The sequence below is a fragment of the Scylla paramamosain genome, chromosome 8 (assembly GCF_035594125.1).
Source record: "Scylla paramamosain isolate STU-SP2022 chromosome 8, ASM3559412v1, whole genome shotgun sequence".
Taxonomy (NCBI): domain Eukaryota; kingdom Metazoa; phylum Arthropoda; class Malacostraca; order Decapoda; family Portunidae; genus Scylla; species Scylla paramamosain.
In genome coordinates this window covers 23,466,158-23,493,756 of record NC_087158.1, presented here as the reverse complement: position 1 = coordinate 23,493,756, position 27,599 = coordinate 23,466,158, and positions in this window count along the sequence as shown.

Sequence of the window (27,599 nt, the reverse complement as noted above, 5' to 3'; positions counted from 1 at the left end):
ACCTTTCCTCCACTATCCCCACTTGTCCTCCTCCTCACCTTCACACCTTATAAGCAGCTTTTATCCTCTTCATCCCCTTCCCTACCTTACACATTCTATACCTGCCCTCCTCCTTCCCCTCTTCACCCACTACAGACACGACTCCTATCCTCTTCATCTCTACATATCACTGTCTTCACTTGTCCCTCACCACCTCAAATCCCCAACAGGCATCTCCATTCCCTCCATTCCCTCTCCACCTGTCTGTATCTCATCTTCAGTTACCTCCCCTTAGGCAATTCCCTCCTCTCAAAACGTCTCAGAGCTCCTACTTTTCCCTCCACCTCTCCCTCTCCCTCCCTCATCGCCACCTTCGACCCCCTCCAGCCACCTCTCTCTCTTTCTCTCTCTCTCTCTCTCTATCCGTACGCCAAATAAGACCCACAAACGAGCCCATCTCCCCTGCAGCTCCAGTTTGCTTCCGGGTTGAGACTCCGTGTCCCTCAGAGAGAGTGAGAGATTAAGAGGGGCGTTGGTGGCCCTGGCAAGCTGCGGGAAAGGAGGAGGAGGAGCGGTGAGGAGGGATGAGCGGAAAGGAAGGGAGGAGTCTGAGAGTGAAAGGAAGGTGATAAAGAGGAGGAAAATTAAGGAGGTGAAATGGACGAGGAGGAGGACGAGGAGGAGCTAAAGGCAATGAGAGGTGGAAAAAAATAAGGGTAAGAGGCGAGGAAAGAGCAAAAGAAGGAAGATAAATGTGAAATGAAGGAGGGAATGTGAGGCAAGGAGAGAAAGAGAAAGAGAGATTAAAAAAAAAGAAAAATGAGTGGCATAGAGGACGCAGGAGAAAGTAGGAAGAGGAAGATGATGATCAAGATAAAGAATAGTAAGGAAGAAAGGAAGGAAGATAAAGAAAGCGAAATGGAGAAAAAGAACGGATGAGAGGGGAAAAGGAGAAAGACGATGAAAGCTAGGTAGAAAGAAAGAAAGGTGAGAGCTAAAGGGAACGCAAGAGGAAGTAAGAGGAGGAGGATGATCAGGATAAAGAAAAAAAAGGGAGTGATGCACAATTCGGGAGGTAAGTTTACGAGGAGGAAGCGAAAGGAAAGAAGAGAAAAGGAGAGGGGAGAGGCAAAGTGAGCGAACGAGGGAGAATGAAGAGTGAGAGGGCGGGTGAGATACAAAGGTGGCAATAGAAAGCAGAGAAGAGAGAGAGAGGAGAGAGGCAACGGAGGGAGGATGAGGAAGAGGAAAAGGGGAAGGAGGGGTGAAAGCAATACAGGTGCTTAAAACGAGAGGCAAAAAGGAGGCAGGGGAATGCAAACACTGCACAAATAAAAGCAAAGAACAAAGGAAGGAGATCCGGAAGCAAAGCGACTGACAGAGAGAGTGAGAGAGAGAGAGAGAGAGAGAGAGAGAGAGAGAGAGAGAGAGAGAGAGAGAGAGAGAGAGAGAGAGAGAGAGAGAGAGAGAGAGAGAGAGAGAGAGAATTGACAATACACCAATAGGGGAGAGATGAAAGAGAACACACGGGTCCATATAGGCAGGTCCCCACACACAACACACACACACACACACACACACACACATGGCACGGGTCGGGCTTGGCTTTCGCATTTACCTGAGAGAGAGTGAGCCAGACACCGCCGCGCCCCTGATCTTCGCGTCTCACAGTAATACCTTCCTAGACCCGTATTACTGTGTATGCTCTTCCTTTATGTTCCTTTCTGTTGCTTCATTGGACTCTACGAGATTCAGGAAGCAGAATGTTTTTTTTTTAATCTTGCAATTGTAGTAAACATTTTTTTTACTTCTTTTTTTATTAGGTAATCCTGATTGTTCTATTTTGTTCTCCTTTTTTTTTTTTATTTCTTCTAATATGATTCAGTATGGGAAGAACTTGTGTTTTGTTTGTGTGTATGCATTTTCTTTTTTTTTTCCTTCAAGTTTGTGGTAATTGGATTCTATTTTTCTTCTTCCTCTTCCTCCTCCTCCTCCTCCTCCTCTCCTCCTCCTCCTCCTCCTCTTTCTCCTTCTTTCTCCTTTCATACGTTTAAATATTGCATTATTTTTTTTTTTTACATATTTCTTAGTTGAGATTTATTGTTTCATATTTCTATTTGAACGGAATTTTGTAAGGTCTCTCTCTCTCTCTCTCTCTCTCTCTCTCTCTCTCTCTCTCTCTCTCTCTCTCTCTCTCTCTCTCTCTCTCTCTCTCTCTCTCTCTCTCTCTCTCTCTCTCTCTCTCTCTTCCCTGATTTCTATTTCACTTTTTTCCTCTCCTGCGCCCCTCTTCCTTCCTCCCTGAACCGTTTGTAGCATCAATTTTTGAGAAGGTTAACTATCCAAAAAGTTATTCCCACTTCTTGGCTTCCCTCCGCCTCTCTCCCCGGCTCCCCTCCTTCTCTTCTTATTCTTAACCTCCTCTTAAACTACTTCCCCTCCCTCCATCTTCTCCTAGCTCCTCCTATCACAGATTCACCTCCAAGACTAACATTCCTCCTTCTCCTCTTCCTCTTCCTCCTCCTCCTCCTCCTCCTCCTCCTCTTTATCTCTTTCCCCTCCTCCTCCTTCCATAAAATCCTTCCTTCTGCTGTTCCTCCTCCTCCTCCTCCTCCCTACAGAACCCTCCTCCACTTTTCCACCTCCTCCCGTCCCCCACCGCTACACCTCCTCCTCCTCCTCCTCCTCCTCCTCCTCCTCCTCCTCCTTTCTTACCTTCCCTCCCCCGCCCCACTCCCTTCTTCCTCCTCTTGCCAAACCTTCAAAAACTATGCAAATTTAATGGACACAGTTTATTTTTCTCTCCCTGTCCAGCCACGCGCGCAGCCTTCCTCCGTCTCTTACCTGCCGTGCATGGGGAAGGAGAGGGAGAGGGAGAGGGAAGGAGGAGGAAAATAAGAGGAGCGTCCAATACTGCAATTTTTTTCCTGGCCGTACGCTTCCTCTTCATCCCCCCCCCCACAAAAAAAAAAAAAGGAAAATCGAGCTGAATTTTTGGGTCACGACGCAGGAGAGAAATCTGAGCAAAAATTTCAGATTGTCTTTTTGATTTACTTTTGCGTTGCTTAGTCCGCCTTAATTCCCTTCAAAGTGCGTGGGGGCCATTTTACTCACTAGTGAACTTTGCAGGTAAGGCAGGGAGGACGCACACGAAGCTGCCAAGCGCTCTAACCAAGACAGGATTGGTAATAGTATGGAATTAAGTACTTTTGCCTCATTCAGTGTTTTCTCTCACCTCTAAATTCCACTTACATTTAAATTTAACCCTTTGACTGCCACGGCTCCTCAAGCTTCGTAAAATTCAGTGCATGTTTAAAGTTCTAATTTACATACTTGAAAAACACCAAAAACTTCCACTTCAGCCTATTCCAAGTACTTAAGACAGAGGCACGTAACCTTCGTCAAACCATCACTAGAACCATGAAGAAACAATGTCGAAAAACACTAATCTCCACTACACCTGTTAAAAGCAGAGGTAAGGCACCTAAACACCTGAGAACACGGACCCAAGTGGCACCAGAGAAGAGTAAGTGTTAAGCGGCAAGACAGCACAGGCAGCACAGACAGGCAGCGCGGCAAGCACCCAGGCGGGCCATTAAGAACCATTGCAAACGACGTCGTCATATTCATTCCAGCGAACCCGATCCCAGATTACCATCCTCGCCACTGCTGGGCTAATCCTCTCCGCCTCCCCGACCCTCCCCCACAACCCACCCCAGTAATCGCGCCCCAACCCATCATAACGACCCGGCGAAGCGAGAGGAAGGCGTGGAAGCGAGGGAGAAGTAAGTAGCACACGTGGCAGTCATCAAGGGCGTGAGGTGAGGATTCTCGAGGGACATTTACCACAACAGTTGATTCCGCCGCAAGGGGAAGATGGAGAGGAATGCTTCGGAACGCCACACTCAATTCCCAAGGTGGTGGCAAGGTAGGGGTTTACTTCCAGGTGGTCGGGCGTGCAGGGCGGTGGGCGGGGAGGTAGGAAATGGGTGTGTCTGCCTTGATTAATTACTGTCCCGCACGTGACCCAACTGTCTCGGTCCTTAATCTGCGAGTTACACACCAGCGGCGCGGCCCTAACGCCCCCCCCGTCACGTCAGGGCCCGCCAGCTGACACCGCCCTGCACACCCTGACAGTAACAGCCAGGTAGTGAGTGAGGGGACGGGTAGGGCTGGCGAGCTGACCCGTCCTTGACCTTTGACCTTATTCCGTGGTACAGTGGTTGGCCGCCACAAATGAACACAAAGAAAGGGCAAAGAGTAGTGAGTAAAAAGGAATTTGAGGTTTGGTGTCTTAAGGTGGGATTACGTACAACACCACGATATTTCTCTTTTCTTCTCTTCTCTTTTCTTCTCTTCTCTTCTCTTCTCTTCTCTTCTCTTCTCTTCTCTTCTCTCCTCTCCTTTCCTCTCCTCTCTCTCTCTCTCTCTTCGTACACGGTGACCCTCGCGAGGCTGCCTGTGGTAAGCTGCACAGTCCAATCTAAAGCAAGACATGTACGATAGTATAGATGAATACTCCTCCCCATTCCTTATACTTCTCACTTCTCCCTTTTTTCATATATATATATATATATATATATATATATATATATATATATATATATATATATATATATATATATATATATATATATATATATATATATATATATATATATATATATATATATATATATATATATATATATATATATATATATATATATATATATATATATATATATATATATATATATATATATATTGAATAACTTCCTTCCTTCCTTTCTTCCTTCCTTCTACTCTTCTTTCATTCATTATTTCTCCTTTAACAGCCTTTCCCTCTCCCCTCCACCACCTTCATCTTCCTACACCTTATCTCCCTCCACCTTCTCCTCATTACACCTCACGTTTGGCCACACCACCCACAAAAAAAAAAAAAAAAGATAAAAAAATGTCGCTGATCCTCCTCCTCCTCCTCCTCCTCCTCCTCCTCCTCCTCCTCCTCCTCCTCCTCCTCCTCCCACTTCTCTTCCACAACCACCTCCTCCTCCTCCTCCTCCTCCACCAATATCACCTCTCTCATCATCATCATAACCACGCTATCAGTATAACCACCTTGCACCTCCACCACCACCACCACCACCACCACCACCACCGCCTACACCCGGGCAGACTAATATAAGAAAAAATGTATAAAAATCCACGCACAGCCCCTGAAAGGCCAGAAGGCAAACACCAAAGTTTCCGTTTCCTCCACAAAAAATATGCCAGCTTAGTCTTATTTTTCCCTCCGTTAACAAGGTATTAGGTATTAAGAGCATTAAAGCTTATAATAGAGGGTTCTGATCCGTTTAGTGATGGATGGACAAGAGCCTGCATAATACCCTCCCGTGCATATGATAATGAGTAAATACATGTGTGTGTTTACTACTTTACTTAACGAGATTCAGCAAGCAAGGCACTTTATATGCGGTGATTTAATGTTTTCTTCTTTTTTTTTTTTTCTTGAATGACCATGTGTGTTCTTTTGTTCACAGTGTAAATATTAATATAAAATACCTCGATATGGAGAAAGAAGATTCCTGCACGAACTTCTCTTTACCCACACACACACACACACACACACACACACACACACACACACACACACACACACACGGCTGCCCACCCCAACCAACATTCTTCATCTCGACGCCCCCCAGCCTCTCACAGCCCCCCTCCCATCACCATCCCCGCCCCCTCCCCCAGCTCTCAGGCCCGCACTCCTTCATCTCACTCTGGCAAAGGATGGAGGAGCCCGCAGGAAGCCGCCCCGACCTAGTGTAAAGAGGCAAGGATTTGTCTTTAAAAATGAACCAATCTGCTGCCTACAAAGATCTGGCTAAGGAGCGGAGAGAGAGAGAGAGAGAGAGAGAGAGAGAGAGAGAGAGAGAGAGAGAGAGAGAGAGAGAGAGAGAGAGAGAGAGAGAGAGAGAGAGAGAGAAGTATGAGAGTGAGAAATAGAGAGAAAGAATAAGGGGAATAAAAATGAGAGAAAGAAAGGAATGGAGATTAAAGAAAGAGGAAAAATAAAGAGAGGGAGACAAAGAGAATGAAAGTGAGAGAAAAGACTAAAAAGGGGATAGAAAAAAATATAAGTGACACACACACACACACACACACACACACACACACACACACACACACACACACACACACACACACACACACACACATCTACAGACAGACAGAAAAGATAAGGAAAAGGAAAAATGAAAGGGAAGAATAAAAATAAAGGAAAGAAACAGAGGAAAATAATAAGAAAACAAGAACAAGGGAGGGATCTGAAACAAGAGGGGAGAGAGAGAGAAGAAGAAGAAAGGAAGACAAGAGAAGAAGAAGAGAGGAAGGCAAGAGAAGAGGGGAAGGAAGGGAGAGAAAGAGGAAGGATATGAATTAAAGAGAAGGAACTTAGAATATATAATGAAAGAAGGGAAAGAGGGAGGGAAGTAAAGGAAACAAAAAGCGGGAGAGAGAGAGAGAGAGAGAGAGAGAGAGAGAGAGAGAGAGAGAGAGAGAGAGAATTGAGAACTGGAAACTAAAGGCGAAGGAAGGATATCAGAATACAAAAGAAGCAAGGGATTTAAACCAAAAGAGAGGAAACTTAACTTACATACACAGACATAAGGAAAAAAAAAATGAAGCCTGAATCCCAAGAAGCCACACGTTATAGACCACCCGAACCATCCGAACCCCGCGAAAGACCATCCAATTCCCTTAACAATCCCTCATCATCTCCCCATAACTTTCCTTACCCACTCAACACCACCTACTAACACGCCTATAACCACCTCTCCCTCTCTCTCTCTCTCTCTCTCTCTCTCTCTCTCTCTCTCTCTCTCTCTCTCTCTCTCTCTCTCTCTCTCTCTCTCTCTCTCTCTCTCTCCATGCCTCTGGGGTCACACGCGCCCTCCGTTATCTGCTTCAGGTTGTTTGTATGCGTCGAAATGCAAAGCCAAGAATAGGAACGAAGGGGCAGCTCACGAGGAGAAGTAGGAGGAGGAGGGAAGAGCAACGAAGATAGAGGAGCAGGGAGAATTTGGAAGAGGAAAGGTGGGTGGGATGAAAGAGGAATGAAGGAGTAAGAGGTAGGGAAACAGGAAGAGAGGAGGAGGAGGAGGAGGAGGAAAGTGCTACGGAGATACAAGAGCAGAGAGAGAGTAGATGAGAAATGAAGATTAGGATATGGATAAAAAGGAAGAGTAGAGATAAAGAAGGAAGGAAGGAAAAGAAGAGACGATGTGAGATGAAGGAAGATGAAGGACGAAATAGGAAAGGGGGAAGAAGGAAAGAAAGAGGCATGGAGGAATTAGGAAAAAAAATGAATGGAAGATAAATGGAAGGAAGGAAAGGAGAAAAGGGTAAAAAAATGAAATGAATACCACAAATCAATCAATATCTATGAAGAAAAAATGAAAAAAAAACTGACTGACTGACTGACTGAATGAATGATACACTGACTGATTGACTGAATGAAAACACTACTTACATATAGAAAGAAGAAACGATACCAGGAAAAATTCTACATATAAAACACACGTACTTGGTGAACTACTGAGGGTGAAGTACGTGTAATAGAAAATAGTACAACAGAACAAAGAGGAGGATGAGGAGGACGAGGAGGACAAGGAGGAAGAAGAGGAGGAAGAAGAGAAGGAGGAAGAGGAGGAGGAAGAGGAGGAGCAAAGGTCAATGAGTGTTGGAGCGTAGAAGCGTTCAGAGAGGAGAGTGAAAAGTCTGATGATAGAACGTGGAGGAGGAGGAGGAGGAGGAGGAGGAGGAGGAGGAATCAGCCAGTACGCGGAAATGTGACAAAAGAAAATCAAAACCTGAAAGCATCAAAGAAAAGGGAAAAAAGTTTGAGAGAAAAAGCTGACAAAAAATTTGAAAATAAATCAGATTTTTATTTTAAGCTAAATAAAAGTAAAGAGAGAGAGAGAGAGAGAGAGAGAGAGAGAGAGAGAGAGAGAGAGAGAGAGAGAGAGAGAGAGAGAGAGAGAGAGAGAGAGAGAGAGAGAGAAAGGCAGTAAAAATCATGTAGCATTTTCCTACATACAGTTTTACTCAATATTTCCCTTCCTTTCTCCCTCTCCCCAATCTCCCTCCCTTCCTCCTTCCTTCCCTCCCTGTTTTCCTGTCTCTCTCCCTCTCTCCATCCCCCTCTCTCTCTCTCTCTCTCTCTCTCTCTCTCTCTCTCTCTCTCTCTCTCTCTCTCTCTCTCTCTCTCTCTCGTTTAGTCCCCCTCTAACCCACTCGTCATAAATTTGATGGTTATCGTAAATCCACTCATGACAGAATAGTGCGGTGATCCTGTAACGCTACACCACCAAAAGAGAGAGAGAGAGAGAGAGAGAGAGAGAGAGAGAGAGAGAGAGAGAGAGAGAGAGAGAGAAGAGGGGAGTGGCTTCGTTCAAGTGACATCAAGGAGGAAGAGAAATGACGTTGAGGAGGAGGAGGAGGAGGAGGAGGAGGAGGAGGTACAAGTGGAATGATGAAAGAAAACGGAAACTAAAAAAAAAGTAATCATCAGCGAACTTCAAAATATAAACAAGAGAGAAAAAAAGAAGTAGAGGAAATAAAGACGACAAAAAAAAGGTGCTTCAAAACTAAAGAAAAAACGTAGACAAAAAAGACTGGAAACCTCTCACACATCAACAACAACATCAGCAGTAAAAAACAACAGGTCACACCACAATAACACATAACATAAAAGGAAAAGGAAAATGCTCACACACACGCGTCACCAGCCACGGCAAAGGTACATTACAAAAGCCTCTAAATAAATAAATAAATAATAAATAAATAAATAAAAGGGACGCATACTCATGATGATAACAATAATAACAAAGAAAAAATATATATTATAAAATGTTTTCTATTCATACTTATTTCATTTATTTATTTATTTATTTATTTATTTTATTTTTTTGGGTTCTATAAATGGCAACACAGGCATTTCAAAGATCACTAGTTCAGAAAATGGATCTCTCTCTCTCTCTCTCTCTCTCTCTCTCTCTCTCTCTCTCTCTCTCTCTCTCTCTCTCTCTCTCTCTCACTGACTTACTGACCACCGGTTCTTCTATCCCTATTAATTTGCCAGTCTGTCTGTATTTCTGCCGGTCAGTGTGTGTGTGTGTGTGTGTGTGTGTGTGTGTGTGTGTGTGTGTGTGTGTGTGTGTGTGTGTGTGTGTGTGTGTGTGTGTCTGTGTGTGTGTGGCTGGCCTTTCCTTTCAGCTGTCTCTCTCCCCTTTCCGCTCTCACTGATTGAACATAGGTACTGACAGACAATCAGACAGGCAGACAGATAGACGGAGAAACAGACAGACAGATAGATAGATAGATAGATAGATAGATAGATAGTTAGATAGATAGGCGGATAAAGTGATGCAGGTTGGCACAAGATGAATGAATAGAAACTGGTAATTGGCTGAGAGAGAGAGAGAGAGAGAGAGAGAGAGAGAGAGAGAGAGAGAGAGAGAGAGAGAGAGAGAGAGAGAGAGAGAGAGAGAGAGAGAAAGAAAATAAATGACTGCTGATCACTACCAAAAACATTTTACTCTGTTGTGTATTTGTTGTCGTTGCCCTTTATGGATTTTACTCTCTCTCTCTCTCTCTCTCTCTCTCTCTCTCTCTCTCTCTCTCTCTCTCTCTGAAGGGGTGGTGATGAGGGAGGGAGGGAGGAAGGGAGGGAAGAAAGGCTACTCTCACCTTCAAACCACTTTCCCATTACAATATTCATGGGCTCAGTGTATTATGTACGCCACTCAAAGCATCCTAACCTTGCCATCCCCTGCCATGCTCCTACCAACAGCCCTCCTTTGCCAAGACCCTGCCAACTCCCTTCTCATTCCCAAAGTTTATCTCGCGTCATCCTTCCGTGCCAACTCCTAACCAGCCCCTGCCAAGCCCTGTCAAAACCCTGCTAATCTCTCTGCCAAGCTACCTGCCAAGAGCCTGTCAATCCCTACGCCAAACTACCCTGTCAAATCCACGCTAAGCTAATATTAACCCCTGTCAGCCCAACACCCCTGCCAGCCCCCTTGATAGGCCCATTGTTAATCCCTTGCAATCTTTCCCATGCTAACCTCTTACCAACTCCCCTGTCAAGTCCTGCCAAGCCCTGCCAAGCTATGCCATGTCCTGTAAAGGCCCCCTCCCTGCCAAGACCCTGCCATAAAGTCTGTCTCCGCATTCTCTTTTTCTAGGTCAAGGCTGCTTTCCTTTCCATTTAATCTGCAGTAGTAGGTGATCTGTTATTCTCTGTGCTGTTCACTATTATTCTTATATTTCCCTCTTATGCTTCTCTACATCTTCTGGTTTTCCTTCTTTCATTTGTACTACTTTTCTTTTCTTTTTTTTTGTGTGTGTGCGTGTATGTGCTTCTCTTCTTTATCTTTTGTACTATTTTTTTCTTTTTTGCTTCCCCTTTTCGTTTTTTTCCTTTTTCATTTCTAGAGAGTCCTTTATCTTTCTGCCTCTATCCATCTTTTTACTTTTATGTCTTCTTCTTCTTTTCTATCGTTGTTGTTGTTGTTGTTGTTGTTGTTGTTGTTGTTGTTGTTGTTCTTGTTGTTCTACTTGCTCTCATTCTTCTCCCTCTTTTTCCTTTTCTTTTTCTTTATCTTTCTACCTCTTTTCATTTTTCTCTTTTTTTGGTCTCCTTCTTCTTGCTCTCCTTTTTCCTACCCCCCTTCTCCTCCTTCTCTTCTTCCTGCTCCTCCTTCACCTCCACTTGCTCAAACTCTTCTTTCTCCTCCTCCTCCTCCTCCTCCTCCTCCTCCTCCTTTTTTATCTAAGCAAAGAGGATGAAGTCTTTATCAACCATACTGTCTGTACCTGAAGCCTATTTCCTTATCCTCCTTCTCTTTTTTCATTGTTTTCACCTAATCCTCCCCTCCTCCTCCTCCTCCTCCTCCTCCTCCTCCTCCTCTACCCAGAGTGCACTGAACAAAGTCACCATATTTCCCTAAGTAAAAATAAAGAGAATAAAAACTTTCCCCTTTCCTTGTTTTCCCTCTTTTCCCCCGTCATCCTCTTCCTCTTCCTTATTTTTATCGCTTCTTTTTGTTCCTCTCTTCCTGCTTCCGCGTTCCCTGCTTTGTTGCGTTTTCAGTAAATGTGTATTCTGTTAATTCCTTCGTGTATTTCCCTAATATTTCTGTTTCTCGCTTTCTTATTTAGCTGTTTTTATTTCTTCTTGACACTTAAGAATGATATAAATTTCACTTTCTCTCTCTCTCTCTCTCTCTCTCTCTCTCTCTCTCTCTCTCTCTCTCTCTCTCTCTCTCTCTCTCTCTCTCTCTCTCTCTCTCTCTCTCTCTCTCTCTCTCTCTCTCTCTCTCTCTCTCTCTCTCTCTCTCTCTCTCTCTCTCTCTCTCTCTCTCTCTCTCTCTCTCTCTCTCTCTCTCTCTCTCTCTCTCTCTCTCTCTCTCTCTCTCTCTCTCTCTCTCTCTCTCTCTCTCTCTCTCTCTCTCTCACTATATATTCCCTCATTCCCTTTTCTCTCTAGCCTATTTTCCTTCCTATCACACCTCCCTCTTGCATCTCATTCCCCTCTTTTCCTCTCCTTCTCTCCTCCTCTCCTTTACGCCTCCCTCCTCTACCTAACCCTAACTCTCCTTCATCTCCTCATCGAGTCACATTTACCACAAATAGTTCAAAGCCCCTTCTCTTCTCTCTTCTTTCTCCTCTTCCTCAAAAAGAACACTTCCTAGTCTTCTCCTCCTTTCCTTCTCCTCCTCCTTGCTTCCCGGTCTCCTTCAAGGCGCGGCGCTGGTGCAACACAAACATATGCTGGCTATTTAACACTCACGACACACTGAGACTCTAATTTTCCAGGGTATTTGTGTTCCTGTTATTCATCCCGGGTGGTTTTCCTCCTCTGGCGAAGACGTGTCGTAGGTGATCTTGTTTTAACTCCGTTTTCTTCGTCTTGGTCTTCTTCGCCTTTCCTGGATGTACTTTATTATCTTTTTCCTCTTTTTGATGTCTTTTTTTTATTGTATTTACTGGTTAATTTGTATGTACCAGTCTTCTTTTTCTTTTTTTCTTGTTTTTACTTTCTTCGGTTTTTTTCTTGTTTCAATCTTCATCCATCCATCTTGCTTGTTTCTCTCATTTATTTATTTTTTTCTTTACTTGGTCTTAACTTCAATTTTTACTTTCCTTGCCAGTAGTATGTTATTACTTTCCGTACTTGTGACATGTTTTCTCATTATTCCTTGCTATTTTCTTCATATTTTACTTTTCTCTACTATATTCCATTTTCTTCTCTCCACATCAGCTATCTTCCCTTATCTCATTCTCTTCGTCCTGTTATACTTCCTCATTCTCTCCCTCTTCCCCTTCCTTCTTCTCTTCCTCTTCCTTTGCTATCTTTGTATTAGTACAAAACGTGTCAAAAGTATTGAATTAATGTGCTAGTTTTTACCGTTCTGGAGAGAGAGAGAGAGAGAGAGAGAGAGAGAGAGAGAGAGAGAGAGAGAGAGAGAGAGAGAGAGAGAGAGAGAGAGAGAGAGAGAGAGAGAGAGAGAGAGAGAGAGAATAAATATTTTCTCAGCCAAACAAACACCCAAACACACACACACAGACACACACACACACACACACACACACACACACACACACACACACACACACACACACACACACACACACACACACACACACACACACACACACACACACACTTCAAAGGAATGTTTACCTGCAGTGTTCTGGGAGAAACAGGGAACACGTGGAGAGACAGAGAGAGAGAGAGAGAGAGAGAGAGAGAGAGAGAGAGAGAGAGAGAGAGAGAGAGAGAGAGAGAGAGAGAGAGAGAGAGAGAGAGAAGAGAAATTAACAATATAAGAATATAACATGAGAAGAAAACAAAATGGAAAAAAAGGAATGAACGAAAAGAAGAGAAAGAAGGGAGAGAAGGAGAGAAAGGGGAGCTTACTTACGAAGGGGGAGAATGTGGGGAGAAAAGAGAAGGGGCGTGGGGCGTAGTATTGATCAGAGTCCCGGGTTCGTGGCCACGCCTGACTGCTACCCTCCCTACACACTCACACACACACACACACACACACACACACACACACACACACACACACACACAGGGGGTAGGAAAAACACGAGTAATTAGTAACACCAAGAAGGACCTGCGTAGGAATGTGTGTCAGAGGAGAAGGAAAGTGAAGAAAAGAAAAATGAGAGAGAGAGAGAGAGAGAGAGAGAGAGAGAGAGAGAGAGAGAGAGAGAGAGAGAGAGAGAGAGAGAGAGAGAGAGAGAGAGAGAGAGAGAGAGAGAGAGAGGAAAGGATGTGGATTGAAAGAAACATGAGCCTCGTGTTGTTTTCGAAATGAAGAAAGAAAACAAATAGAAGCAAACGAGCCGCTATAAGAGAGAGAGAGAGAGAGAGAGAGAGAGAGAGAGAGAGAGAGAGAGAGAGAGAGAGAGAGAGAGAGAGAGAGAGAGAGAGAGAGAGAGAGAGAGAGAGAGAGAGAGAGAGAGAGAGACTAAACAATAAAAACAAAGATTGAAAGGAAAGAGATGATGGGAAAAAAAAAAGGAAGGAAAGGAGAAGAGGGTTGGGGTTGATGGAAGGATCTAAGAAACAAAGAAAGGAAGGCGACAAAAAAAAAAGAAAGAAAAGAAAGAAAGGAAGAATGAAAGGAAGAGCATGGATTTGATGAGGATGGAGAGAACGAAAATAAAAAAAATGCATGAAGAAATGGATGCATTGAGAATGGATGGAGGAAAGCAAGGAAGAAAGAAGAAAATAGGAAAAGGATGAAGACGGGAAGTAAGAGAATAGAAATAAATGGATGCAATGATACGAGATGAAAAAAAAAAAAAAGATGTGAAAGGAGGAAAGGAGAAGAAAAGAAAATAAGACAACAGTACATGGATGCGTAAAGGGTAGACTGAAAAAAAGAAAGAAGAGGAGAAAAGAGAACGAAAGAAAAGAAAGAAAAATGGAAAGGGCAATGATAAATGCAGGAAATAAAGATAATTAGAGAAAGTGAATGGAGAGAATGTAGGTAAGTGAGAGGAGAAGATGGGAGGCACGGAAAAAGGTAAGAGAAAAGGAAGAAAAGAAAATGAAAGAAGAAAGATAAAGTAAAAAAAGAGGAAAAAATGGGAGAGAAGAAAGTTAAAGAAGGGAGATGAAGAAATGGAAAAGGAGAATAAGAAGAGAGAAATAAGAAGGGGAGGAGAAGGAGAATGAAGTGAGAGAACAGAGAAGAGAAAAGGGAAAAAGGGAGTGATGAGAGAAAGGAGAGGAAGAGGAGAAACGGAAGTAGGAAGGGAAGGGAGGGAAGAGAAAGGGAGAGGAGGCTGGTGGGAGTGCGGGGAGGTCGATAAAAACAAGACTGAATAACTTAATAAACACGTTATAGAGACGGTGAGGCAGCGCTAATCATTTGTTGTGACGAGAGTGAACATTTTTTAAGGGGCTTTGAAATTTGTCTGTACCTGTTAATAATTGTTTTCCTACGTTGCTCTTCTTTTAACATCCTTTTTTTTTTACTTTTTTTCCTAATGATTTGTGATATGTACGCATCCTCTCTCTCTCTCTCTCTCTCTCTCTCTCTCTCTCTCTCTCTCTCTCTCTCTCTCTCTCTCTCTCTCTCTCTCTCTCTCTCTCTCTCTCTCTCTCTCTCTCTCTCTCTCTCTCTCTCTCTCTCTCTCTCTCTCTCTCTCTCTCTCTCTCATCTGTAGCCTAATTTATGCGGCGACCTAATTTACTATGGATGATTCTTTTCACTGTGACCTCGACCCCCTCCCCTCCCTAGCCCTGTGACCCCCAAGTCTGCGTTCCTAGTGACCTGACCTTCCGAGAGCGTGCTGAAAGGAGAGCTGTCACCACACACACACACACACACACACACACACACACACACACACACACACACACACACACACACACACACACACACACACACACACACACACACACACACACACACACACACAGACAGACACACGTATTCCTTCCCACATAAGAGTATAGATATCTGGAATGGAATGGAGGAAAAAGACGTCTGGAATGGGATAAAAGAAGAGATGATGTGGAATGGATTAGATGAAGAAGTGACACACACACACACACACACACACACACACACACACACACACACACACACACACACACACACACACACACACACACACACAATGCTGCATCTGGGCCTCCTCTGCGCTCCTTAGCTCCGTGCCTTCCCTGCAGCTAAGAGTACCAGGGAACTTCACTCCTCCCACGGGTGTTCTATTCTCTCTCACTCACGCCGTGCCCTCCCTCCCCTCCACCCCGCCTGGCGCAGTGCATCACCCTCGCAACTCCAGGAACTTTGAGTACTAAGCAGTGTAATATCTTAAGTTTTCCCACGGGTACCTTTGCCTCAGTCACTCTCTGAGCCTCGCCACTTTACACTTTCCTCGCAGTAAAACGCCAAAAATTCTCACTTTGTAACCTGGTTCTGTCAGGTTCAGGAATAAAGTACGTGCTTTCCTGTGCCAGGGATCTGAATTTTTGTAACTTGGTACAGTTGGAATAAGAAATATAGTATCTTTCTATGTCCAGAATTTTTGTAATCTGGTACATTTGTGTTCAGAAATATGGTACGTTTCAATACTATTATTTATTGTGTAAAGCATTTTCCTTCACTATTAAGTTATCTGGGCTGCTTACATTTCATCATTTGTCAGATTTTATAAGACTATCAGCAGATCAGAGGACTTATGATTGATGAAAAAGAAAACACAAACTATCTTAAAAGAGAGTGCAAGAGATAACTTAACTTTTGACCCACGCTGTACCCTCTGTTTATTCACGAGTACTTTTCTGAGTCACCCGCTGAGCCTCACTGCCCCACAGAGCACACTTCCCCAGCAACAAAAGAGTAAAAGCGCCGAGAATCCTACGCATTTTGCACTTTTGTACCATCATGGAGCATCGCCTTCGTTATTCTCACCCACACACATCAGACCTTAACAACCTCTTCTCTTTAGCCCACTAGGGGAGGAAAAAAGAAAGAAAGTGGGGAGAACAAGGGCAACGGGGTCACAGGTGCACGGAAGAGAGGACTCGTTCGTAGGGGACATGCTATTAAAGACTGGATTTTAACACTAACCTAACCTATCCTAACCAAACGTCTTATCCTGATCTGACTTAACCTAACACATCCTACCCTGATCTAACCTAACCTAGCTTAATACACCCTATCTTAATTTAAGCTAACATAACTTAACTTAGTGTACTGCAATGTAACAAATTATAATGTAGCGTAACCTTAACTAACACCTATCAATACATTCAAAACTAACCAAAAACTATATATTCTCTGCATTATCACTAAGAATATTTATTTATATCAAACATTCATGGACGCACGGGTCACTGGGACAAAGGAAGAGGAGAGGTGGGGGAAGGAGAATGGAAGAATGGGAGAAGGGAGAGGGTAGAAAAAATGAAGAGATGAGGAGGAATGGAATGGAGGGGGAGGCGCATGAGGAAGAAGAGGGTGGAGGAAGGAGAATGGAAGGAAGGAGGGGAGAGGGAGGAAAAATGAAAAGGCGAGGAGGAACGCAATGGAGAGAGGGAGATTTAATGATGGAAAAAAGCGATCAGGAGAACGAGGCGGTGAAAGTGTAAAAGAGAGAGAGGGAAGAGGAAATAAAATGGAAAGCACAAGTGGAGGAGAAGGAAAGAAAAAGGAATGAAAGAGGAATCGAAACAGAAGAAAAATACAGACGAAAACTACTGATGCTACTGATACTACTACTACTATTACTACTACTATTACTAGCACCACTACTACTACTACTACTACTACTACTACTACTTATAATAGTAATAAAATGTTACCCCAATACTCGTACTTAATTAACAGAATAAAAACACAACCTCTACCTGACCTCTGTATAGAGTAAACAGATATTTTCTTTATAATTACAAAAAACTACTTTCTTTTTTAATTCTGGAGTGATTTATATAACCCTGAGTATACCAACGACTCTCTCTCTCTCTCTCTCTCTCTCTCTCTCTCTCTCTCTCTCTCTCTCTCTCTCTCTCTCTCTCTCTCTCTCTCTCTCTCTCTCTCTCTCTCTCTGTGTGTGTGTGTGTGTGTGTGTGTGTGTGTGTGTGTGTGTGTGTGTGTGTGTGCTTAATGTATATATAAACAACTGTCTCTATAAAAAAAAATTGAACAAACACGAGAGAAGAATCATCAGCTCAGAAACACTGTATATTTTACTGCTGTCTTGTAATAATAACTAAGACTTGAGGGACCTATAAAAAAAGAAAATATAAGACTATCCTTAAGAATACATGCTAAAAAAAAAAAAAAGAGAGAGAAATCAATGGAATAAAATAATAAGAAAAAGATTAAAACTATAATTGAAAATAAATGCTAAAAAAGAATAAATAAATGAAAAACCTATAAGGAATGAAAACCATAAGAAAAGTGAAAAATATACTTAAAAATACACGCTGAAAAAAGGAAAAATATACAAGTCTGTGGAAGAAAATCAAGCATAAAAAGATAAAGATAAACAAGAAAAGAATGGCGGAGAATCTCACCACAGTTAGTTACCAAATTTAGAAGCACAATTTTCTTCACCATGCACCAGACGATGTGGGGAAAAAAAAGGGATGAAGAAAGAACACCTCCAAACTCCATTCTGTCTCCAATCTACACTCTCTTCTATTTCTCCTGCACTCTCCACTCCTTTCAATCTCTGGTACTCTGTCCACTCCACCTCCACCTACTCCTGGTCCCACTCCACCCACTCCACCTACCCATGTCGCTCAGGCCTCAATCCCGCCCACGCTCCTCCACTAGATCTCGTCCTCCTCCTCCTCCTCCTCCTCCTCCTCCTCCTCCTCCTCCTCCTCCTCCTCCTCCTCCTACTGATCCTCCTTCTCCTCCTCCTCCTCCACGTGTTCCCTCGAGAGAACCACGACTCTGCAACAACGATCAATAACACAATTAAGACTGACCTTCCTCCTCCTTCTCCTCCTTCTCCTCCTCCTCCTCTTCTTCTTCCTCCTCCTCTTCTTGCTCCTCTTGACCTTTCTTGACCCAATACGAGGTGTCAGTAGGTTCCTTACGTGCAAGCGCACGCGCACACACGCATGCACACACACACACACACACACACACACACACACACACACACACACACACACACACACACACACACACACACACACACACATGAATTGAACCTTCGCAAGTGACAGTACAGATAAAAAAAAATTTACCAAAAAAGTTAAAATAATTATTGGAAAATTCTTCATCTGTCACGGAGATCATTAAGGAAAAGAAATAAGAAAAAAGAAAAAAAAAGCAGTGAGTGGTGAAGCTTCTACCGTGATTAATTAGGTCATTAGTCAAGAGACAAATGAGGTCAGGGGAAAGGAATTGAGGAGGACATAAAAAAAAAATCGTCTCCTGGACAAATAATAGATGACAGGAAGCTAAAATTAAGATCAGGTCTACACACATCCTATGAGAGAGAGAGAGAGAGAGAGAGAGAGAGAGAGAGAGAGAGAGAGAGAGAGAGAGAGAGAGAGAGAGACTGTAGGAGAAAAGGAATAAAAGAGAAAAATAGCAGGACTCCATCTTGAATCCCAAATCTCTCTCTCTCTCTCTCTCTCTCTCTCTCTCTCTCTCTCTCTCTCTCTCTCTCTCTCTCTCTCTCTCTCTCTCTCTCTCTCTCTCTCTCTCTCTCTCTCTCTCTCTCTCTCTTAGCCAACTTATTCAGCTCCAGCCAGTCACTCTATAATCATTACCTACCGTGAACAGACTGGTAGGCCTAAGCGAACAAGGGAAGCCTACAAGACGAAGGAAAATGGGCGGGGAAGTCAAGGTAATAGAGGTAGGCGGGATTGGAGTGGGCGGGGCTGCAGAGTTAGCGGTGGCTAGTTAGTAGTAGGAAAATGAGGAGGAGAAGGAGGACGAGGAGGGGAAGGAGGAGGAGGAGAAGAAGGGAGATCATAAATTCTAGCAGGGAGAGAAGAAGGAAGGGAGATGAGGGAGGGAAAGGAGTGAAACGTGCCGCTCTAAAGAGACCAATTGTGGCCAAAATAAAGGGTAGTTTAGTCAGGGAGGAGAAGAGAGGAAGAGAAAGAAAAAGAGAGAAGGGGAGAGAAAGAGTGAGGGGAAAGAGAATTAGGGAGATGGGGGAAGGGACAAAGTGGGGTAAGGAGAGAGGAGGGGGAAAGAAAGAAGGATAATATGGAGAGAGGAAGTATGTGGATAGAAATGAGACTGTTAAAGAGGGAATGTCAGAGAGAGAGAGAGAGAGAGAGAGAGAGAGAGAGAGAGAGAGAGAGAGAGAGAGAGAGAGAGAGAGAGAGAGAGAGAGAGAGAGAGAGAGAGAGAGAGAGAGAGAGAGAAATCATCATAAGTGCTACAACAACAACAACAAAAAAAATATATTAACATCAATAACACAAAACGCCCTCTGGTGACCACTACCCTCAATAACTTCCGCGTTTCCCACCCCACACACACACACACACAAAAAAAAAAAACACAAAAAAAGACAAATAACATCATTCCCCCAAACAATGCCGCGAGAGAACAGCCAGACGCCCGTGAACAGAACGAGATAATTAGAAGCGGGACATTTATTCTCGCTCTCTTAATCTGGTGCAGAAGTTCTTTGGCCTTCAGGAAATTACATTATCCCTCCGAGAGAACCTTTTGCTCCAAGTTATTCCTCTGGCCAGCGGTGAGGGCGAGGCGTCCCACTGGCTGGCGGTGTCTGGACTATATTGTTATGTAGGGGATGGAAAGAGGAAGGGAAGGAAGAGGGAGGGAAGGAAGGAAGAAGAAAAGAAAGCAGGGAAGCAATGGGAAAGAGGAAGGATGGTGTTCATTTGTCTTAAGTGTTGTGTGGTGTTTTCTCCTTCCTCCTCTTCTTCCTATTCTTCCTTCTCCTCCTCCTCCTCCTCCTCCTCCTTTTCTGGTGACTTACTTTCTAATTTTCTCTTATTATTCGTTGCAAATGATTACCTACATATTATCGGGTTTTCCTATGGTTTCTGTGTGTTCTGCCTCCCTTTCCCCCGCCCTCTCTCTCTCTCTCTCTCTCTCTCTCTCTCTCTCTCTCTCTCTCTCTCTCTCTCTCTCTCTCTCTCTCTCTCTCTCTCTCTCTCTCTCTCTCTCTCTCTCTCTCACACATACACACACACACACAGGGTCAAGGTAACACCCATGAAGTCAAGAGCGAAAGGCGGCACCCGGAAGTCACTTCGCTGCCTCTTGTCACTCACTAATGCCACCCGATCCCTGTCCGGCGACTCCCTTTTAATACCTGACGCTCAAAGGCTGGTGGTTGCCGTTGCACTCTGGGACGGAATATTACCTGACTCGCGGTGTGTACAGGTGAGGGCAACGCGAATGTGAACTGCGGTGAACTTGGTGACAATTACTACGAAAAAAAATGGGTTCTGAATAGGATTACGTGACAAAAAAACGTGACAGGTGGACAGGTACGGGCCATTTGCTGACTAGATGTTTCCTATACACTTGGAGGAATAAAGGGTTAAGTGTTATGGGGGGGAATGTTACGTACTGTACTGTAGTGTTAACAAGTACAGTGGGTGACCTTTTCCTGATTGGTTATTATACGTAGTAGTTCCGGTGGTACTTGTGAGTGTTTCATGAGGGGAATTAAAAGTATGTTCAGCGTGTGTGAGTCACCGAGCACCGTTGGCCTTGGTATTTGCACAGGGGATTGTGCTGGTTTGACTCTAATTACTGGGATTAGACGGGGAAACGAACACTGTATTGGCTTGACTTTAAATCATCATGGCTAGAGTATTTAATTTAATGACTGGAATTAGATTTTTTTAATACGCAAATAGCTGAAAAAATAAATGAATGATTAAAATTTAAACTAAAAACCATTGCTCTCTCTCTCTCTCTCTCTCTCTCTCTCTCTCTCTCTCTCTCTCTCTCTCTCTCTCTCTCTCTCTCTCTCTCTCTCTCTCTCTCTCTCTCTCTCTCTCTCTCTCTCTCGCTCGCTCGCTTTCTCTGCAGGACAGCCCCCATCTCTCCATCACATATTCTTGGCAAGTCTCTCCCCCACGCGTCACGTCACACAAGTCCACCTTTCCCTCCTAATGTGTAAAATCTAAGTAAGCCTCCCCCGCTGCCGCCTGACGCCCTACACTGCGGCACTCCCGGCGGCGCCCTGCTCTCGTTCGTGCCGCAGCCTTCAACTCCTGCCGCCACAAGCACCCTCTGTCAACTTCTTCCTCCTTCCCTTTCAGTATCGTTCCCAGCATCCTTCCTGCCTTCCTTTCAAGACGTCAAAGATATTTCAGTAGCCGTCAACTGTCTCCCCTCTCGATATCCTAACTATTCTCCCAAGGCCAAAAGGAGTCTCTAGAATTCTCCTACCATTCGGGAATCTCCCCAACTATTCTCCCAGAAGCAAGAAGAACCTTCACCAACCTCCAACGACCTTCTCTCCTTTTAGTATTCTCCCCGATCACCCTCCTGAACCCCACAAGGAATTTCCATCAACCTCCTCCCCTTTCTGATTCCTCCCCAACTATCCTCCCAAGACCACAAGGAGCCTCCAACAATCTTCAATATTCTCTTCTCCTTTCGCTATCCTCCCTACCATCCTTCCAAGATCACACGGACGCTCTAACAATATTCTCCCTGTCACCGTTCCTCCCCAGACATCCTCCCAGGACCACAAACCCTCAAAAACTCCCCTCTCTTTTCAGCCTCCAACGCCTCCACCAGTTTCGTCCCCTCTCATGATCCTCCCCACCTTTCCTCCCAAGACCTGAGGTGCGGCCAGTCGTAACCAGAGCGAAATGTAATTAGTCCAGGTCGATCTTTGGTGAGATTTATGATGCAGGAATGCCGAGGTGAACACATTCCAGGAGCGTGGAGCCTGAGGTTGCTGGCCGTGGCTGGAAGGATCTAAGCAAACTAGTAACCCGGTGCTCTGTCGCCCTAAGGATTTATCCCCACACAGATTGCTCCTTCCATCTATCCTCACACGTTATCCTGTCTGCTCTAAGCTGTTCACACGCTGAGTTGTGTTCGGCTGGGGAGGGAAAGGGGAAATCTGAGGTGTGTTCTGGTTAAGGGAGAGAGAAGGTAGAGATGTGTTTAGGCTATACTCGGCTCGCCCCGCCCACCGTGTGCTCCTCGCCTTGGTACGCTGACATCCCCGCAGCAGCACACTTGGTCAAGGTCAGCCGTCCATTGCCGCGTAACAGTGAAAGGTCAAAGGTTATTACGTAGAACGCCGAGGACGGAAGGTAGTCATCACCTGACGGATGTGTGTGTTTGTGTGCGTGCGTGACTTAATAAGCATGCACGCACACACGCACGCACCAAGCATACACGCCCTCTCTCTCTCTCTCTCTCTCTCTCTCTCTCTCTCTCTCTCTCTCTCTCTCTCTCTCTCTCTCTCTCTCTCTCTCTCTCTCTCTCTCTACCAATGAACATACTAAACCAGCACAAAAGAAAAAAAGGAAAGACATCACAAACTAATCAAAAAATCTCAAGACTTACGCCTTCCTTCCTTCTTTCCCTCTTCTAACTCGATAAACAAGCACGAAAACAATAAACAACAATCGTACACACGCCTGCTTACACTCACTACCTCCTGTGTTTCTTCAGTCAAGCACCCAGCCAGCACTTTTATGTTTCATTCACCTCGACATTCTTTCATAATTTGTGCCTCGCCAGAATGCTCGAGTGCGGGTCTCTTGAAGGTTACACGTGGGCGGGGAAGGAAGAGGAGGAGGAGGAGGAGGAGGAGGGTAGGTGAAGGGAGTAAGGAGCATGGTCAGGTGCACATAAACAGGTAAGTCACAATGCTACAAATCTTCTTCCCCAGTAATAACTCCTACTTCCCTACCTTGCTGTATTTTCTTATCTAACGGTACCCCCCCCCCCACATTTCCTCCTTCCTCCCTTCTTCCTCCCAGTACTGGTTAAGTTTTTCTCTTCGTGTAGTATTCTTCCTCCTTACAGCAATTCCCAGTTGTCTATGGGGTACGAAAGTTTATAACATGTACTTTTAATTACGTATACTGTATCATTATTTTGTGGTCAATAAACTAAATTAACTGTGTGTATGTGCGTGTGTCTGTGTGAGTCTGTGCGTGCTCCTCAACAATACTTCCTAATTTCAACTTTGTGCACTTTCCTTCTCCAGCACTATCCTTCAATCCCCATTTTCGTATTTTGGCTTTTCCTGACACTAGTCCTCAGTTCCCCAACCTTGTTTGTGCTCCTTCCCCAGCAAGTAATCGTCACCTTTTCATTTTCCTTTCCCCCAGGCAAGTCTTCCCCCACTCTATCGTTTTCCTCACCTTTATGTGTTCTCTCTCATGCAAGTCTTCCCCAAATCCCCATCCATGCGTATCTGCGTCATCTTAAACAGCAGTTCCCCCCTTCCCCACACTCAAGTATTTGCTCTTCCCCAACACCAGTAATCCCCTCGTCACTTCAGCCCTGTGTATTTGCTTCTTCCCCAAGAGTAATCCCCTCGTCACACCAGTATTTGCTCCTTCCTCAATAGCAAACACACCCCTCCACCCTCGAGTATTTGTGTCTTCCCCAACCATAATCCCACAGTCACCTCACCCTTGTATATGCTTCCTCCCCACCGGTCCCCACCAGTCCCCACCCCGGAGCGTCCTCCCCCTCCTCGTGTCAGGTGATGGAGGTGTCTGCGCGGCGTTAGGCAACCCTCATGCCACCCCTAACTCTTAATACATACATCATACTTACGCTGTGAATTAAAGAAAACGTAGAGAATAAGACATTTCAGCCAATTACAAGTATTTACATCACAAATTTTCCACTTCAATGTGATTCCAAGACAAACACACACACACACACACACACACACACACACACACACACACACACACACACACACACACACACGATAAAGAGTATAAACTACTTCCTTAAAGACCGAAATTATATTATGTACAACCAAGAGGAAATTGTCACGTGAGGGACTGCAGGTGGTGGTGGTGGTGGTGGTGGTGGTGGTGGTGGTATACAGGAACTAGAGACGGTGCGTGGCATGTGATTTCGTGTGTCAAAGCCATACTGAGGGAGTGCAGGAGGGAGTGAAGGGAGTGGAGGGAAGGCGTGGCAGGCTTAACAATGGTATGACTAGAGGAGGGAAGCGACTAGGAGGAAGAAAGAAGTGACAAAAAAGAGAACTAGAACGGGACTGAGTATGGCTGAGTAAGACTGAGTAAGAGACATTTTGGAGGTGAAAGAGGGTCAGATGGGTGAAGGAACGGGGCTGAGTGAGGGCGAGCAAGAGAGACAGGCAGGAGATGAGAGGGGATCTGAGGAGGCGAGGGAGGTTGAGAGGAGAGTCTGAGAGGGGCTGAGAGGAGTGGCCGCGGTCAGGGATGTAGAGAGAGAGAGAGAGAAGCCTTTACGCCAGCCGAGGAATCTTAAGGAAATGAGGGGAGGATGGGACACCTACTAGACGAGAGAGAGAGAGAGAGAGAGAGAGAGAGAGAGAGAGAGAGAGAGAGAGAGAGAGAGAGAGAGAGAGAGAGAGAGAGAGAGAGAGAGAGAGAGAGAGAGAGAGAGAGAGAGAGAGAGAGAGAGAGAGAGAGAGAGCAGTAAAGAAAAGAAAGCAAGTTGAGAAAAATAAGCGAGAAATGTACCGAGAGAAAGATGGGTCGTTCCGTCTTGTTCGTTCAGAGAGAGAGAGAGAGAGAGAGAGAGAGAGAGAGAGAGAGAGAGAGAGAGAGAGAGAGAGAGAGAGAGAGAGAGAGAGAGAGAGAGAGAGAGAGAGAGGTATTCAACTCGCATACACACAACATTCTGAAGGAGGACAGAAATAAAGAAAAGACAAAAATAGCAAAGAGACTCATCAAATTTAGCAACCAAGCATGTATCCTGAGGGAGGGAAGGAGAGAGGAAGGAGGAAGAGCGTGCAGAAGGAAGGGGAGGGACCGCCACCACCAAGACCACCACCACCACCACCACCACACCCGCTCCGTCCAGGTGGGCCAGAATTACCTTGACCCACATCCACCTGGGACATTACTTCACCTCCAATGCGAGTGTTTATGTGCGTGAGGCGCATGCGTGCAACTGTGCGTGCATCCACCGTGCACTTGCTAAACTCTTGGTGACTTCACTGAGGTAACCCGGCACCGGTGTGGTAAAGGAAATCCCCAAGTCCCAAAGGATGAGAGGATGCGATATGTAGGGAGTGCAGGGGAGTATGAGTGCCAAATGGAGTGAATGGGAGTGCCAGGGAGTGCTAGGGAGTTGCATGTGCGTTAGTCAGTTGGTGAGAGATTCACCTGGTGCTCGTGCCGCCATGCAACAAACACATGATCACACTGCACCAACTCCTTCGCGGGAAATATGCAAAAGAAAACAAATACTTATCCAGCGCCGTACGTAAAGAACCACACCACACAACATCCAGTAGTTTTTTTTTTTTTTTTTACCCTCCAGGGCACAGAGAAGGCGAATCTGTTAAAACGAAGTAAAAAAAAAGTAGGAAGAGAACGCCTGGCATATGAAAGCCAATCACCAAAAAAACTCGACACAAAATACAACTCCATAAAAAAAAATTTACAACAACGACAACAACAGCAAGAAAACTTAGAAACAAGAATAAAGAAAAATAACTGTTAACACACTCAAAGCAGAAATGAAGCAGTGTAATTTTTCCAGTCAATATACATCGCTTTGCAAAACACTCAAGTTAGATCACTGGCAACGCGCGCGGGAAGTGTAGCGAGCGCCTCCATAACATAGAGCGAGGAGGCGCGTGTGTTCTCCTTACCGAGGCAAGAGACCGACTGACTCTCGATGGCACAGTGGAGCGTCCTCGCCCTCGCCCTTGCCCGCCACCCGCCACCACGCTGCCACGACCCTCTTCTTCCTGTATGGGGGTCGTTGCATCCATCCGTCCCCCGCCTATCACTGGACACTCTACCAGCAATCCCTCCCCTTAGCACCCAATATAACTCACTTTGCGCCTTGTAATCAGGGACATTTGTGCATTGTTCAAAGTTGTGGAATTACTTGGACCCAGAAAAGAACTTCATTTACTTACGACTCCTGCTTCTCCCTAAGCAGCTGATATAAGAATAATAGATGTGCATGCCGTGTTACCTGTGTGAGGGCGTCCACCTGCTGCTCATTACCGCCTGCCTGGGTATCCACACTCACCTGTAAGAAGACAAAACACGTGTATGAATATTCATGAGAAGGGGCGGAGATCAGAGAGAGAGAGAGAGAGAGAGAGAGAGAGAGAGAGAGAGAGAGAGAGAGAGAGAGAGAGAGAGAGAGAGAGAGAGAGAGAGAGAGAGAGACTTCAGAATGCATACATAAACTTTGGTCTATGCATTATTCACGTGTTAAACAAGAAGTATACATGCGTGGCGAGACGTCTGGCAGGGTGTGGCTTCATCATTATGATGAAGAAGCAAGCACAACCATCATTGAGAGTACTGCTTTATATCATTCAAGGTACAACATTAATAGACGAATAGATGGGTAATCAATAGATACATACACCACCTAACCACTGATCCACACATACCTACACACACACACACACACACACACACACACACACACACACACACACACACACACACACACACACACACACACGTTCCATTACCACTACCAACAACAAAATTATAATCAACACACACACACACACACACACAAATGACCTGTTATCACCATTATAATCACCAGCACCATCGCCACCACCGCTCATCACCATTACCATCACCGTCAAAAGTTACCACCACCACCACCACCACCACCACCACCACTACCACCACTACCACCACCACCACCACCATAACGATCACTCGATAAAGAAATATAAAAAAAAGTCAGCGGGAAGCACTCCAAAAGCTGAGCGCCAATAATCCTGCGCCTTAAGTATTAAAAGTCGACATTTCAGGAACCTGACAAGCTCCCGAGAGACAGAGGGGAGCCAAGCTGAGGGGAGGGGACGGTCGGGACTGGGAGGGGAGAGAGAGGGAAGGACCTGAAGGGGGTGAGGAGTTAAGAACTTGGAGAGATAGGGGGTGCGATCTGTGTTTTTGTGTGTGTGTGTGTGTGTGTGTGTGTGTGTGTGTGTGTGTGTGTGTGTGTGTGTGTGTGTGTGTGTGTGTGTGTGTGTGTGTGTGTGTGTGGCTCAATAACCCCACTACACTCATTCCTAATTCACGCACTGCAGCAGCGCCAGCGTGACCGAGGCAGGGGAAGGCTTGGCGGCGCTTCTTTATGCCATGTGAGTGACCCAGTTTTGTGGAGCCTTCTCGTCTGTCACCCGCCCGCCAGACTGATGGTTCGTGGCGAGTGACAGTACTGCTGCTACTCCTGCTACTGGTGTGGTGTCCCCAGTACAGCTACAGTTACTAGTGATATTGTTGCTTCCTTTACGTTTATTTCCACTATTGTTATTGTTACTACGACTACGATTACTAATTATGTTGGTGTTGCTGCTGATACTTCTACTTCCACTACTACTACTACTGATTCCTCTTTTCAAAGTGATAATACTACTCCTATTTTTTTCTTTTTTACCCGAACAAAGCT